General features: G+C 38.5%; 1 long non-coding RNA gene across 2 annotated transcripts in view; it reads right to left on the bottom strand.

Moving 5' to 3' along the window:
* Positions 1-17,666, bottom strand: part of LOC139083840 (uncharacterized) — a 117,042-nt gene that overhangs the window by 81,186 nt on the left and 18,190 nt on the right. For both annotated transcript variants that reach the window (XR_011540820.1, XR_011540819.1), the window contains exon 2: positions 45-145. This is a non-coding gene — a long non-coding RNA (uncharacterized lncRNA). The remainder of the gene's footprint in view (positions 1-44; positions 146-17,666) is intronic.

Genomic DNA, 17,666 nt, shown 5'->3' on the forward strand with positions numbered 1-17,666 from the left:
ACCAAAAGAGCCCCAGGGCTCATCTAGTCCCACCCCATGCCTACCTTTCCCTCTTGCTGTAGAGCTTGGGTGGCAAGAGACCAGTGTCCACTTTGCTGAAGCCTTGGAGTGCTACTCAAATTTGCAAGATGTAGACTTCAGTAATCTGTGAGAGAAAAGGAAAAGGAATCTAAGGAAATGGGTTTTCTTCCTCTGGGAGAAATGACATTATTCTCATAGATGGAGGTAAAGATTCAGACTAAGAGGTGAATGGAGAGCATGTGAACTCGAAGTAAGTGGAGCTAGATTAGGAATCAAATAAGCATCCTCAGAGGAAGCCCCTCTTATGAGGGTTCAAAGTCTTCAAGTGTCTTCTTTTTTGATATTCAAAACATGTTAACATTACAGCTTTAATTTTCTTGCTTCTTTATTGCAAATCCCCGGAATTCTTCAGAAACAAAGTTTGTGTAGACCTGCTCATTCTTAGGGAGACAGGGTCCCTCTTTTTCATCTCTCTTGAGCTCTCTGTGGAGAAGGACTCTAACCAATTAACTGAATTCTAAGTTGAAATTCCAGATGAGGAAAACTGTTCATGGTGAAACCTGGAGGGGATAAACAGACTCATGCTCCTTAAGAAAGGGACGCTGCAAGAGGTACAAGAAGAGGAATTCTGTTGGCTCGGTTAGCTATTGGCTGTGCTCCTCTCAAAAGGGAAGAGAGGAGTTAGGGGATATGTGTTTTATACTTGTTCTTTATGTTTTGCTGAGACATTTTACAATGTTTCTTCAGAGGTTTTTGCAGGGTTATTTCCCTGGTTACAAAGGGCCAGTCCAAAAAGGGATTTTGAGAATTATCCTAAGTATCTAGAAAGATCCATGCTTTGTATATTTTCATATATGTGCATTAGTGTATAAATCAGGTTTTCCAGAATATATTTGGGGGCCACTGAAAGATTCAGAAGGGTCATAAATGTGAAGTGAGGTTGGAGGGGAATATGTATATATATATATATATGTGTGTGTGTGTGTATTTGTTTTATGCGCTCATGTGTATCTCTGTGTGTATGTTTTCAACATGTAGCTCTGTTGCTCAGTTCTAGATGACATACATATTACTTCAAAAGTTGAGAAAAAGGATGTACATAGATTGTAATAAGTGGATTGACTTCTAGTAGTTCATTTCTGAACTATGGACTATTTAAATGGCCTGGTTCTTGGTGGGGAAGTGGGGAAATTACTGCAAGTGGAGAATTTCATAAAATTTGACCCTAATGTGAATGTCTTATCTTTCTAAACTCTTACAGATTATGAGGGCCAAGGCTACACCTTATACACTTCTTTTATATTTCTGTTACTTACCCACAACACTGTGCACATAAGAGGCCTACCTTTAATTAATTAATAAGTTGCCTAAGTTAATACTAGAGAATATTATATAAATAGAAGACTCAGATGTTCAATATCTTGCCAGTAATTGATGAACATTTTAAAAGAGTCTGGAGAATACTTCCTAGAAAATCTAGGTTTACAACTAATTGGATGCATAAATTTGTGTCTGTGTAAAATTGAAATTAGGCTAATAAAATTAGTACAATTCATGTTCAACTTGCTTCCGAAATTTGCATCATCTGAAAAGCAATAGAAAATTTGGAATCTAAATTAAATCTGAAGATCAATTAGAGATTTATAATTTCATTTTGATGGAGGAATCCATAGTATCTGAAGAAGCCTATGCTATTCCTTATTTCCTAGAATATGATCCTCGCCAAGCTGGTGTTTCTCGTGAATCAGAACCTAGAGTCCAGAGATACATGGCCTGCATTTGAATTCTAGCTTCACCATTTACTAGCTATATGATCCTGAGCAAGTTTCCTAACCTCTCTGTGCCTCAGTTTCCACTCCACAAATGGGGATAATAATAGCATTTACCACATAGGAGAGTTGCAAGGAGGATTAATGGATCGATTAATGGATTAATACATATACTTGCTAAGTGTGTAGAGATGAGCCTGGCATACATTAAGTGATCAAAAATATTATTTGTGAAGATGATGATTGTACTCATTTCCTGTGACTCCTGTAACAAATTATCACAAACTTAGATACTTAAGACAATTTCATTATCTTACTACCTTACTTTAATATCTTACAACATTAGTTTTTTATCTGTAGGCTAGAAGTTTGGTGTAAGTCTCACTAGGCTAAAATTAAGATGTTGTCAAGTTTGTTCTTTTCTGTGGGTTCTGGAGGCAGATTTGTTTCTTTGCTCATTAGCATTGTTGGAAGAATTCACTTCCTTGCGGTTGGAGGATCTAGGTCTCTGCATTTTTGTTTGAGTGTAAGGGAAGTGTCATTTCTAGCTTCTCAAAGCTACTACATCCCTTGGCTCATGGCTCCCTTCCTCCATCTTCACAGCCAATAAAGGTAGGTCAAGTCCTCATCAGGTAGCATCTCTCTCATCCTTCTTTCATGGTTGCATATCTCAATCAGGAAAAGTTCTTCACTTTTAAGGATTCACATGATTACATTGGTCCCACCCAGGTAGTCCAGGATAATCTCCCCATCTCAAAATCCTTGCACTTTTTTTTTTTACTAAGGAAGATTCACCCTGAGCTAACCTCTGGGCCCATCTTCCTCTATTTTGTATGTGGGTCACAGCCACAGCATGGCCACTAATGAGTGGTGTAAGTCTATGCCCTGGAACAGCACCCAGGCTGTGGGAGCAGAGTGCACTGAACTTAACTACTAGGCCGTGGGACCGGCCCCAGCAAAGTAGTTACTGTTAATTACATCTGCAAAATTTTGTTTGCCATGTAAGGTAATATATTCACAGGTTCTGGAGACTGTTGCTTGGAAATCTTTCCTGGGGGGATTGGTCATTATTCTCCTTAATATGATGGTGATAGCATTGCACTTGAGGGCCAGATTTAACAGTAAGAAAGCATTGCATTTTTCAAGGAATCTGGGGGAGGATTTTTCAGTTTCTGTATATATTTCAAAGTGGGTAGGAGGCAGTGACCAGCTACCCTGGAATCTCTTCCTAGAGGAGTGTTTATAAAATGTGTCCTCCAGAACATTATTTTTGTGAGATAATAGATATGAAATGAAACAAAAAGGGTGTATAGGAGAGCTCATTTCTGTTTTCAAGCAAGACTGGTAATAAAAGCATATTCAGTCTGATTTTTTAATGACAAATTATGTACTACCTTTAATATGCTAATGTGCATCTGACTTTTCAAAAGGGATGGGTAGTGTTTCCTAATCTTCTTTGGCTGAGAAAATTTTATTTTTATTTATTTCCTGAGGGCTTCTGAATTAACCTTGGGAAGCAATGGTCCAAGAATTTGGCATTTTAGCAACGTACTTGGCCAGCAGTGTGGACAATGTCTTTCATTGCTTGGAAGATAGATTTACAAGGGGACTCTACTCTAGCCATATTTAAATGTCTTATCTATAAGATCTTTAGAAATTATTTTTCTTTCAAAATATAGGAAACATACTATTCAGTGTATTGGGAAGCAGTTGTATTACTGGACATGTGAAAACCTTCTGTTATTGGTTAAATAACAATAATTATTATTAATGTCTAAGATTTTATATGTGTTTAATATGTGCCAGGCACTGTGCTAAGGACCTCATAAGTATTATTTTATTAAATAGTATTTTATTATAATAAAAGTATTTATTTTATCATCATGACAATACTTATATGGTAGGTATAATAATTATGAAGAAATATTGAGATTGAGCAAAGTTAATATGGTAAATACTGGATTTGGAAATCAAACCTAGGCTATGTTACTTCACAGTATGTCCTCTTAGTCACTATGCTGTACTGCCACTACAAATGTGGTTACAAATATAAGGCATAATGCTACAGTAAATTTAAAGGCAGTTTTTTATTTGGAAGTTGACATCGGAGCCTAAGTGGACAATCTAAGAGTAAGGCAAGCCTATCTAGATCTGCCCTAGATATGGCAATCGTTGCTTCTCTGCACATATTCTTTTCCAAGAGAACTGCCTCACTCCCCAAAACCTCGGCTGACTCTTTTGTACAATTGTCTATAGTCTGACTCCCACATACAAAAGTAGACCAGATATAGATCCTGACCCCGAAATAACCAATCTATAAACTGGCCTGAACCAATTAGATTATATCTTGAGACTCTTTACTGAGTCATTTGGGAGCTGACTTATTTTAAGAGGTCACCAGAAAAACGATCTGGTGTGAGGACCCACAGAGAGTGGAAGTGGATGCCTCCCAGAAATGACATTTGAAGTAGCTTTCTTCTCCAAACCTAAAGCAACTAGAAAAGAGAAATACAAAGGAGTCTTGAAGTCAACTGGAGAATAAAGATTTCTAGAGAGTTGGAGAGTGAGACTGTATTGTCCTTATAAAAGGAGGAATGTTTGCCGACTGGAAATTCTGGCCTATTGGTGAGAATTGCCTGGTAGTAGGGAAGGGCGATTCATCGAGCTGCCATTGCTTGATTAAAATGTCATGCAAAGTCTTCAAATTCCTTTTGCTTTGATTTTATATTTGCTGAACAACCTTATGATATTAATTTGCTTTCCCATGGAGGCTTCTCTAAATGTGCTTTTTGGCTGACAAGAACATTCACAGTGAATTAATAAATTGCCATTCTGATTTATAAATCAGTCTCTCCTCAGCTGAGTCAGGGTGAATCACCGGGTTTGACCACCTCCAGGGAAACTATTGGTTAAGAACTCTGAACTCCCTGAATGGCCAGATCCAATTCACCACCTTGGAGACCCGCACCGACAACCAGACAGGCCCACGTCCATTAGGTCACTAATTAATTTTCAGCAAATGTTTGGTGGGTGCTTCCTACATGCCAGGAACTACCTTAGATGCCAGATATTCTACTGTAAACAAAGCAGACGTGCATCTCTGCCTCAGAGAACTTGCATTTTAGGAAAAGGAGACAGATAATAATTTGTAAAAGTAAAGAAATAGATATATAGGTAAACAAAAATAAATAGATGAAGAGTATCAGGTAGTGATAGATGCTATCAAGAAAGTTAAAATAAGGTGATATTAGATAGAGGGTAACTGGGTGGCAATTTTCTGAGAGGCATTGTAGTGAAGTGGTTAAAATAATGAACTTTAGGTAGGAGATCAAATTTATTTCTATTACTTACTAGTGTCTGACCTTGTACAATTTATTAGCCTCTCTGAGTCTTTCTTTCTTCCTCTGAAAATGAGGCTAGGATCTACTTGTAGGTTTGTCATTAATATTAAATGAGTTAATGCAAGTAAAGCATTTAGAATGGTCCTAGGCACATGGTAAGTGCTATAAAAGTGTTACTATTGTGCCTATTTTTATGTAAAGATATTTAGCTGAGATTTGAATGAGAAGGGCCAACCATATGAATTAAGCAGGAAATTCCAAATAGAGGGAAGAGCTGGTGCAAATGCCCAAAGACAAAAATGCGCTTGACTCAATTAAGGATCAAATTGAAGGCTGGTGTGCCTGGAGCGTGGTAGAGGATGGAAAAGTGGTCAGAGAGGGAGTCACAAAGTAATCAGGGCTGGGTCAAGAAGGGCTCCTAAGCAGTGGAAGGGATTTGCTTAGAAAAAAATGACAGCTCTGTTGTTTAGAGACCAGATAGAGGGTTGTGGAGCCAGAGTAAGAGCAAAGAGTCCAGCCAGGAGACTATGTCAATAGCCAGGTGGGAGGATGTATTATGCCCACTCCAAAACAAACATGTGCAAGGAACTTTACCATGAAGCACCTCCACCATATGTTATTACATATTTAGCAGCAAAAAAGGAAAATCAGAAACAGACAAAAATCTCTACCTTCATGGAGCATTCACCTTGGAGCATAAATCTTAACTTTGGACAAGAAAGCTTCCCCTTGGGTAGCCCCATCCCTTTTCCTGAGGACCATCCAAAAACAAGTAAGTGAAATTTGTGGTAGACCCAGGGTTGTAGTTTATATCTCTTGCAAAGATGATTATAACATATTGATGCCATTCTTCCCATTTGAGAGGATCTTTCATCATCTTTTCAATCTGTAGAATGATTGCTTAGATATCAGTTCTGGATTTTGTCACACTGATCACTCTGGCAATGTATCACATGTATCAAAATGCACGCATTTATGTCTGGATCAAGAGTTGGCTATGTATACACAATACGTCATTATTAATACAAGACAGGGATTGGCTTTCTACTCTATGGCTCATCTGTTCTTCTTATGCACCCTAGCTGCAATTTGCTCAGCTTAATTTAGTTGTGAAGAGCTCTAGTTAAACAAGGTTAATTGGCACAGATTTCTTTAGGTATGTTTAACAGGGAGTCAGGGTGATTTTGCTTTTTCCTTAAATAATCAAACCTGGAACCCAATCTCATTCCACTTACTGTTTCCAATACTGTTCTGACATATAAAACCAGAGTTTTCAAACTCTTGGCCTCTCTGCCTGATCTATTCAGATCTCATCATGTGATAACTCAGCTTTCAAACTGTTTATTCAACTCTAATGGTTTTCTTTCCACTCACATGAAAAAATAAATAAAACAGAGTAGGGAGATGTTGATTTATGCTTTTTCCTCTTAACAATAAATAATAATAAAATAATTTAGAAAAGGTCTATTTTTTATATTGCTAATTACTTCTGGGGATTATTTCCTTGTTAGATGTAACTTTTGAAGAGTCTAAGCATTTCCCAAAAGATTGTTTAAATATATGTTAATACATAAGAAGAGAATGTGTCTTAAACGATACTTTGCTCTCTGAGATGTGGTATAAGCTAGAGAATGCTGAGATGGTGTTATCTCCCCAAATTCTCTTCTTCACAGAGGTCTTACAGGTTCTAAAACACACAATTAAAGATTAATTTATTTAGTTGTCTCTCTTTTGAGGCTTTCTTCAAAAGGTAATTAAGGCTATGAAGAGCTAATTCTTATTGATTTACATAACCTTATTCTGACAAGGCGGGACAGGCAGCATAAAGAAGATGGTTAGAGCATGGAGCTGGGTAAATAGTGATCAAAGGAAAAGAAAATGGCAAAATAAAGTTAGGACAAGAGAAAGAAACGTTCTCCCCTTCTTTACCATAACAATGGTTTTCATTTCCCCCGAGTGGTGGTCATCATGTACCCACCCAACGGTGCAGTCCACAGCCTTGAGCTGAGCAGTACATATGAGATTCTTTGTTATTGAACAAGGATTCCAACATATTTAGATGAAGTTTTGATCATTACCCTGTTTTCTGTCATGATCACTGCTCTCACCAACATGTAGTTGATTCTTCAGAAATGCCAAAGCCAAAACCAAAACCAAATTCTTGGTACATGTTTTCACTATTCTGGGCAGCTGAGAAAACAAACAGCAAATAAGCAGAAAATCCAGGTAGAGTGTACAGCATGTGAGCAGAAAGTCAATTGGATCCTATAAATATTTAAGTAAGAATTACCCTCTTTCAGGGCCAGCCTGGTAGTGCAGTGGTTAAGTTTGCACGTTCCACTTTTGCAGCCTGGGGTTCGCCAGTTAGGATCCCAGGCATGGACCTATGCACTGTTTGTCAAGCCATGCTGTGGTAGGTGTCCCACATATAAAAAGTAGAGGAAGATGGGCACAGATGTTAGCTTAGGGCCAGTTTTCCTCAGCAAAAATGAGTAGGACTGGCAGCAGATGTTAGCTCAAGGCTAATCTTTCTCAAAAAAAAGAAAAAAAGAATTGCCCTCTGTCACTTGCCAGCAGGAATGATCTAGGTGGACTCCTGCCACCTGCAGTAAATGCTGTCTAGAACAGTGAAGGAAGTTTTGAAATATTTTAATCAAAGCATGCAAAACTCTTGGCAAATCCTTTACCCTTAAGTCAAATGAACCCTGCAATCCATATGCTGTAAGCCTCTGTAGACTGTTTACTGCTGTCAGAGCAGATGGATCAGAGGATGCAAACGTAGTTTGCTGTTTTAAGGCATGCAGGCCTCTGTGCACACGCACACACACGTGCAGATATACACACACACACACACACACCAAGGCACCATATGGCACTGCCTATTGATCTTTGAAACATCAAGCTACTAAAATGCTATATGCTTATTTTAGGTGTAAGACTCATCTGCTTGACTTCTAATGAGAACTATTATCATACTCAAAAGTCTGTTTTAACTTCTGGTTTGATTCTGAGCCCGGTTTTGCATGTTTACTACAACCTGAATGTCCTACATAGCCTGGAAACTTTCTCCATAGAAGGCACTGTGCCTTCATCCAAAGAGGCAGTAAAATATGGCTTCAGTCCTGTTCTTTCTGCCATCCTTCTAGCACATGCACTAAGCTGGTGTGATTGCAACTTTGCATTCATATCAAACGCTGATATGACCACAGTCCAGCTGTGATATGTTGGCTCTCCAAGACTCAGGCAAAGACAACTTACTGAACCCTAGGGGTGGTGGCAGCAACTTTATTGGATTAGCATAGTTGGGCCAAGGGAATGTGATATTTTGATTATTTTCATGACATTGAACCAATGTAAATCTCAGAGTGAAAAGGAAAACGGAGGCTCATGCCATTCATTGATTATAAATGATTCCAGGGCTTGAAAGCAGTTATTCAGCAAATATTTACAGAAAATTTAATAAGAACTGAGAATAAAAAAAGAGTGAAATCACTAACTTATTTGCCACTAATATGCGTCCAGTGCTTACAGCCTGCAAGTACTCTGCCAGGTGGTCCATGACAGCTATATAAACAGGCACTCCTCCAGCCTTGGTTGAGCTAACATTGGGCAAACATATACACATTACTTGACATCAAGAAGCTCACAGTGTGAAGGAGATAAGATTTATACATAAGTAACTACCAGGCTATGTGGGACAGGCATCACACGAGCTCACAGAATCTAGAGAGGGTAGTAGGGGAACTGGGAATGGGGAGTGGGGGTGGTGGTGGTACCATCTGACCTGAGCTCCTAAGGGCAGGCAGAGCCTTAACATGTTGGAATTTGAAGGAGAAAACTCTGAGTGGGAGTATAGCTATGTATAAAATTCTAAATCCAGGATACCAGAGAAAATATCTTCTCATTTTAGTGGTAACAGAAGACCTATGCAAGAAAGTGATGGGAGAGCAGAAAGTTAGTTCATATGATTAACAGGTAAATACTGAGTGACTACTCTGCGCCAGGAATTGTTCTGTGTTCTGTGATATGGTAGTAGATATAATATGAAGCTATTTTCTAGTAGGGGATGTGGTAGGCAGCCTGTAAAATGGTCCCCAGTGAGCCCTACCTCCTGGAAGTTACATGCAAATGTAATCCCTTCACCTTTGAGTTTGGGCTGGACCTAGTGATTTGCTTCTAATTATAGAATATGGCAAAGTGATGGATGTCACTTCCAAGATTAGGTTACCAAAAGAGCTTGATTTCTATCTTGCGTGTTCTCTCACTCTCTTCCTTGCTATAAGGGAAGCCAGCTGCCCTGTGGTGAGGCCCCTGTGGCAAGGAACAGGCCAGTGAGGACCTGAGGCCAACCAGCAGTGACTGAGCTTAGAAGCAGCTTCTCCTCCATGTAAGCTGTGAGATGATCGAGGTCCTGGCTAAAAATTTGGTTACAGCCTTGTGAGTCCCTGAGCCAAAGACATCCAAAACAATGCCTGGATTCCTACCCTACAGAACTTATGAGAGAATAAATGTTTGTTATTTTAAGCTGAAACATTTTGGTGTACTATGTTACACAGATATAGATAATTAATATAGGTGTAAAAAAAATCTCTCTTTCACTTTCCTTTATATACTTATAGTGACTTAGAAGAAAAATTATACAGGATAAAGGGGGCCTGGGAACTGGGTAAACAGGATAAACTGGGAACTGAGAATTCCAGGGAGCAGGCTGGAGGAGGCGGTGTTGTGATTTTGTATAAGGTGCTCAGAGAAGGCCACAAGGATAATGCGATATTTGAGCCAAAGCCTGAAGGAAGGAGAGGTTGGGCTATATGGATTGCTGGGGGAAGATGTTCTAGGTAGCAGGCCTTACGTACAAATGCTCTTAGATAGGCGTGCATGAGATTTGTTTGAGGAAGAGCAAGAAGGCCAGTGTGGCTATAGGCGAGTGATGGGTGAGGAAGGGGGTGGTTTTATACGAGGGTAGAGAAATAGTAGGGGGACAGAATATAGAGGATTTTAGAGGATTTGATAGGGCCATTGGATTTAATACTGAGTAAACTGGAAAGCTTTTGGAGGGTTTTGCACAAAGGAGTGAGATTATCTGAGTTACATTAAAATATACATATATAACTCTGACTGCTTTATATGGTGCAGTATAGGAAGGCAAGGGTGGGGAGTAAAAGGATTAGTTAGGAGGCTGTTATAATAATCTCAATGAGAAATGATGGGTGCTTCTGACCAGGGTGGTAGCATGTGGTATGGTGAGAAGTAAATATATGTTGAAGTTAGAGAAGACGTGATTTATGGATAGATTAGATTTGAGGTGGGAGAGAAAAAGAGGAGTCAAGAATGACTTCAATGCTCTGGCCTGAACATCTGCAAATGGAATTTTCATTTACTCTGATGGAGAAGACCCTTCAAGAGTATGAATTTGTGTGGGGAGAGTAAGGTGGGGTGCTATGAAATCAAGAGTTCCATTTTTTTACCTATAGAGTTTGAGTTTCTTCTTAGAGTTCCATGTAAAGTTGGCAAATAAGCCTTGGCTTATATGAGTTTGGAGGTCAGGGAATCTGGGCTGAAGTTATACATTTGGGAACTCTCAAGGTACAGATGACATTATGAGGTCATTCCTCTACTCTACATAATTTTAAGAGGTACTACTAACTTTTGGTTTCTCAGAATATTTACATTGAATACTATGATAATCAAGGCCACTGGAATTATAAAAGGCAACAACTTTGTATGAGACTGGGCGGTATAACTCAAACATTAATGGTAGGAAAGAAGGAAAGAAGTCTGTCTATTGGACCCTTGGAAACCTAAGATTGGGATGTTAAGAGGTTTGTGCAGGGCTAGCAAGAGAGGCTTACAAGAGGAACCCAGCAAAGCAGGCAGAGAGTATCAAGAAAATCTAGTAAAAAAGTTATATCAAGAAGCATAGGGTAATCAACTGTGTCAACGCTGCTAAATGATTAAGGATGATTAATATAATCACTTGAATAGTTGATTGGACAATGTGGAGATCTTTGATGACTTGGTAAAAGCTTTTTTCTAGAGTGGTATAATGATACCCTATTTGGCCATTTCAACAAAGAATGATAAGATGGGAAGTGGAGAAGTCAATACTGACTACTCTTTCAAAGAGTTTTCCTATGAATGGGAATAAAGAAGTTGAGTGGTAGCTGCAGAGGAAAGGAGGTCAAAAGTAAGTTTGTGTGTGTAATTTTAATTTTTAAGATAGAGGAAATAACAGTATGTTTTTATACTGATAGGAATAATCCAGTAGAGAGGGGAAGAAATTGGATATGCAGAGAGAAGGAGCATAGAATTGTTGGAATGATACCCTCAATTATGTGAGAAGTGATGTTTTAAATCTATTGCACAGATATGTGTTCACCATTGGATTATAAAATGGAGTGTTTACCTACATGAAAAGGAGTGACTGCACAGTAGCTATAAATCCTTGTGGGTTTGTATGTGGTTGTGGGGGGCTTGTGGGATTTCTCTTTTGATTGCTACTATTTTCTCAGTGAAATAGAAAACATGATTATTATCTGAGAGTGAGGCTGGGGGAGGAGATGTAGGAAGTGTTTGGAGGCATAAGAAGGTATTTAATTATCATCTTGGAGAGTGGAAAAGTGACTTGACTACTAGCATAATTACTAAATAGCACTAAGGGCACACTTGGTGTTCATCCGGTCTCATGCAGGGTTCACATTTGAAGTCAGACCAATCAGCATGATTATGAGCTTTTCTGCAATGTTTCTGCTGCCCTGCAGCAAACATAGATTAGATGGAAAGTTGGATTTGATCAGGGGTTGGGCTTTTGCCAAGTTAATATAATGACATAGAGGGGAACAAGAGATGGAATCTAAGTTGTATAAGGACAGAAACAAGGATAGGAGAAGGATGAGGGACAGTAAAATAGCAATAGCATAAATAGATTATAGAGCCTTGTGAAAAGGAAGGTGGTCCAAACTTGTTGGTGTAATGGTACTAGAAGGAGCTAGCGGCTGAGATGGAAGATGGTATTTAGTGAGTGGGATGCTTGAAACTGAGAGAATGAATAGACATGATACCCAAATCATAGCCAGGGCCTAGGCTGTGAGCCAGGAAGCCCAGTTTCCATGAAGTTCTCTTCCCTGAGGAAGGATAATTCAAACCACTGTTCCTGTAAGACCAGTCTGATAGTGAAATGCATGACAAGAGGCAGAGGGATGTGTGTAAAGGCCATTATAATAGCAAAGGTGATTTTTTTTGACAAAATGTTTGTTAATTTGCATTGTTTTATACCTATCTCATCATCTGAGACTGTTCCTTAATAGTTACTCTCTGAAAAAGGAAAAGATAGATTTCTTTCTGTAGAGCACCTGCAGCTTCTCTCTCTTGTCAGTTGTTCAAACATCATTTGCCAGCTGGTAATGAGACCAAAAAAATAGTACCGCCTGGGTGTGCAATGACATCTTATACCTGTAGGCTGTATGTTCAACCTAATCAGTAGACTTGCATGTTCATGGGGATTGTGCACACCTTTACCAGCTCTGACAGCAGGCAGGTTCACCCCACTGTACGAATGGAGATTTTTAGAAAGCTGCATAAACCAAGCCATGTAGTTAACGCCCTTAGGAAAATTCATTGAAAGGAAACTTGAAAGTCATCCTTTTATTAGGTAAAAAATTATATTTTGCAAATGATTGTGCTGTGGTGTAATTTATAACTTTAACTTTAATGTTAGCATTTGAGCATAATATTAGAAAATCATAGATTTGGAAGAAAACTTGATAACTTCTCTCTTGATTTCTCATCTCATAGAGATAAAGGCATCCTTTGCTATCTCACCTCAAGAGCCCAGTTGTTGTAGATACTGTTTTTGAGATAAGGCTGTTCAGAGGAAAAGGACTCCCTAATTTGTTGTTACTGGCTCTCTGAAACTAAAGAAGTAAACATATGGGGAAATATAGTCGTCCTTACAATCCGAACTTGCTCTATCCAGATTCAGAACCATGCTGATTTAAATGGTAAGAGATAGTGTATCTCCTCTGAAGTAATCTAAGAGATCAATATTTTAGTCTCCGAATAGTAATCAAAGTTAGGTCATTGAAGGTTCATAAGCAATAATATTTCTAACTTGCTATGGGATCTTGAAAAAGATTTTTTATATGTCTTTTTTTTTAAATTATGTTTTGGGGGCCGGTCCAGTGGCGCAGCGGTTAAGTTCGCACATTCTGCTTCTCGGCTGCCTGGGGTTGCCGGTTTGGATCCCGGGTGCGGACACCGCACCGCTTGGCAAAAGCCATGCTGTGGTAGGCGTCCCACGTATAAAGTAGAGGAAGATGGGCATGGATGTTAGCTCAGGGCCAGTCTTCCTCAGCAAAAAGAGGAGGACTGGCAGCGGTTAGCTCAGGGCTAATCTTACTCAAAAAAAAAAAAAATATATATATATATATATTATATATATATATTTTGGCTTCTCTATGAAATAGTGGGCATAAAATAAAAAAGACATTTACTAGATGTGACCTAGTTCTCCAAGGCAACAAAACATCTGGCTAGCCTCAGTGTGAATGTTCCCAAGGAGTGGAATGAAACTGAGTTTGTGCTGTCCTACTCCTCAGAATAGTTGTCAAGAATTATAAATAAAAACTTCTGTCAAGAAAGTGTCTTAGGGGCTGGCCCCGTGGCCGAGTGGTTAAGTTCGCGCGCTCCGCTGCAGGCGGCCCAGTGTTTCGTTGGTTCGAGTCCTGGGCGCGGACATGGCACTGCTCAACAGACCACGCTGAGGCAGCGTCCCACATGCCACAACTAGAAGAACCCACAACGAAGAATACACAACTATGTACCGGGGGGCTTTGGGGAGAAAAAGGAAAAAATAAAATCTTAAAAAAAAAAAATTTAAAAAAAAAAAAAAAAAAAAAAGAAAGTGTCTTAGTCTTCTTTAGCCCATAATTCTACAAGTGTCATGGGATGTAGCAGAAAAAAAAAATAAAGAGAGAACTAGAAGAAGCTAAAGAGAATCTAGATGATTGAGAACATTCATGACCTAGTCATCAGGAAAGCGTTAGCACCCTGATTTTCAGTGTCTGGATAAAAGATAATAAAAGTGTTAATGCTGTCAAATAGTGTAGTATCCTGGAGATGCTCCAATCAACTGGGGTACGTTTAATTATATTTCATTTATTATTTTTCCCTAAGGAGGGAAATTCAGGAATTTCTTTCAACTCTGATCAAATTCAGGAAGTTATTCTTTTTTACCAAAATAGACATAAAATTGCCCATTGCTGAATATGAATATGAGGAAAAACTGGGATAACATCATCAAACTGTGTAAGGAATTAAGATCTGAATATGTAAAAAAAAAAAAAAAAAAAAGCATTTCTAGGGTAAGGAGTAATTAGCACCAGATATTTTGTACGAACAAATCTTAGAGCAAACGTTAATAAATAATCAAAGTTAAAAGAAGCTTTGATTAATTCTAGGTAGAGAATGAGAATATCTGGAAGTACTTCTTTGCACTCCAGCTGATCGAAGAGACCAATCCCAGTGCAGTCAACTTGGTCAAAAGCACTACAGGAGAAAAAGAGAAGATAACAGAACTTGAGCTATACTGTACAACTACGAAAATTGCTGTCGTAACTATGGCTACTATAATTGCTAATGCCTACAGATATTCACGCACTTATTATGAGTCAAACACTATCATTTTACATGCATTAATTATTTAAATGAAAAAAAGACTATAAATTTCATGAAGAGAGAAACTAACACTTATTCAGCTTTGCAATCAAAGCCATCAAGTACATTACTTCACTTATAGTAAGCACTCAATAAATGATCTTGAACCAAACTAAAGAATAATCTAGGCTAGACTAAGGTTTGATTTATGCTGCCCACGGGCTTTCACCAGTTCTTTAGTGAACAAGAACAGGATGATGTTATTATAATATTAATATATTCTAGTTCTTCAGGGTAGATAAGCCCATTCTCTCATGGAAAAGCATGGCCACATATGTTCCATGCTTGATCTCCTAAACTTGTAGCAATTCATACTCATCTATTTTAGTTCTTATATGCCTCCTCAGTTACCTCCCCAAATGACAACTTGTCCCAAGAGAGCTATGTTATCTCTGGCTCTATTGTCTGTTACCTCTAAGACCAAATGGAAAGAAAAAAAATTTGTAATACACAGGACGTCAAAAGGAGTACTTAGAAGGTATTGCCTCAGCAGTGGAGCAAAGCCAGCCCTGGAATAAAAGCTGTTGTGGTTTAGCCTAACAACTCTTAAAAGAAAACCATGAAGAACCAAAGGGTTTCCACATAACTGCATTCTATAACAAAGCTCAAGAATATTCAAAGGATTACGAAAAATGTCTAATATCAACAAAGTAAAATTTATAATATCTAGCATCTAATTAAAAATTACCACGTACGCAAAAAGATAGAAAAATACATTAATAATGAGGAAATAAAAAAAATAACACAGGGGCCGGCCCGGTGGCGCAGTGGTTAAGTTCGCACGTTCCGCTTCTCGGCGGCCCGGGGTTCGCTGGTTCGGATCCCGGGTGCGGACATGGCACTGCTTGGCAGCCATGCTGTGGTAGGCGTCCCACGTATAAACTAGAGGAAGATGGGCACGGATGTTAGCTCAGAGCCAGGCTTCCTCAGCAAAAAGAGGAGGACTGGCAGTAGTTAGCTGAGGGCTAATCTTCCTCCAAAAAAAAAAAAAACCAAACAACAACAACAACAACAAAAAATAACAGATGCACCTCACGCCTGTTGGAAAGGCTATCATCAAAAAACAAGAGATAACTGGGGCTGGCCCCGTGGCTGAGTGGTTAAGTTCGCGCGCTCTGCTGCAGGCGGCCCAGTGTTTCGTTAGTTCGAATCCTGGGCGCGGACATGGCACTGCTCGTCAAACCACGGTGAGGCAGCGTCCCACATGCCACAACTAGAAGAACCCACAACAAAGAATACACAACTATGTACCGGGGGGCTTTGGGGAGAAAAAGGAAAAAATAAAAAAAAAATCTTTAAAAAAAAAAAAAACAAAAAACACAAGAGATAACAAATGCTGGTGAGAATGTGGAGAAAAGGGAACCCTTGTGCACTGTTGGTGGGATCGTAAATTGGTACAGCTACTCTGGAAAACAATATGAAAGTTCCCCCCAAAATTAAAAATAGAACTACTATATGATCTAGCAATTCCACTTCTGGGCACATATCCAAAGAAAACAAAAACACTATGTTGAAGAGATATTTGTACCCCATGTTCACAGTAGCATTATTTACAATAGCCAAGACACGAAAATAAGCTAGGTGTCCATGACTTTTAAACAGATAGAGAAACTATGGTAAAGAATACAACGGAATGGTATTCAGCCATAAAAAAAGAAGGAAATCTTGCTATTTGTAACAACATGGATGGACTTTGAGGGCATTATGCGAAGTAAAATAAGTCAGACAGTAAACACAAATACTGTGTGATCTCACTTAAATGTGGAATATGACACACACAAAAAATATGATAGAAAAAGAGATCAGATTGGTAGTTAGCAGAGGTGGGGAATGGGGAACAGGGGACTGCATGAAGGTGCTCAAAAGGCACAAATTTCCAGTTGTAAGATAATTAAATAATGGGGATGTACAACATCATGTACAACACAATGACTACAGTTAACACTGCCGTGTGGTATATTTGAAAGTTGTTAAGAGACTAGATCCTAAGAGTTCTCATCACAGGGAAAGCAACCTTCTTTTTTCTTTTTTTGTGTCTATATGAGATGATGGATGTTAACTAACTGTGGTAATCATTTCACAATATATGTAAGTCAAGTCAGTATGCTGTACACCTCAAACTTACACAGTGCTGTATGTCAATTATATCTCAATGAAACTGGAAAAAAGAAAGAACCATAGTAAAAAGAAAAATAAATGACACAGGTAGTAGACTTAGCTGACAAGGATATTAAAACAATTATAAATATATTCCAGGTATTCAAGAAGGCAGAAGAAAGCATGAGTTTGTTAAGGAGAGCTGTGGAAGATTTTTAAAAGGTTTGAAAGATTCGTGAGTCTGAAGGCATAGTAATAGGTATGATTCAAAATGAAACACAGAAGCAAAAATACTGAAGCGAAAAATATAAGAATGCCTCAGTGAGCTTCAGAACAACCTCATTCTAATTTACAGGATTCTAGTCCCTGAAGAGGAAGGCCAGAGAAAATATTTGAAGAAATAGTAGCTGAAAGTTTTACAAATTTGATTTACCATATAATCTCATGGATTCATAAAGTGCAAAGAAACTCAAGAACAAGAAAAACAAAACCCAACTTAATCAAACTACTCTAAACCAGTGATAAAGAGAAAATCTTAAAATCAGCCACAAGAAAGAGACACATTGCATAGCGTACAGAGGAATAAAGATAAGAATGGCAGTAGATACTCAGCACCAAAAATTTATATGAAAGAAACAAGGTTTGAAATACATGTGCCAGAAGCTGGCCTATGGAAAATTTTTCCAATCATCAGATGGGTAAAATATAAGTAAAGGATAAACAA

This window comes from Equus przewalskii, chromosome 6, assembly GCF_037783145.1.
Source record: "Equus przewalskii isolate Varuska chromosome 6, EquPr2, whole genome shotgun sequence".
Lineage (NCBI taxonomy): Eukaryota > Metazoa > Chordata > Mammalia > Perissodactyla > Equidae > Equus > Equus przewalskii.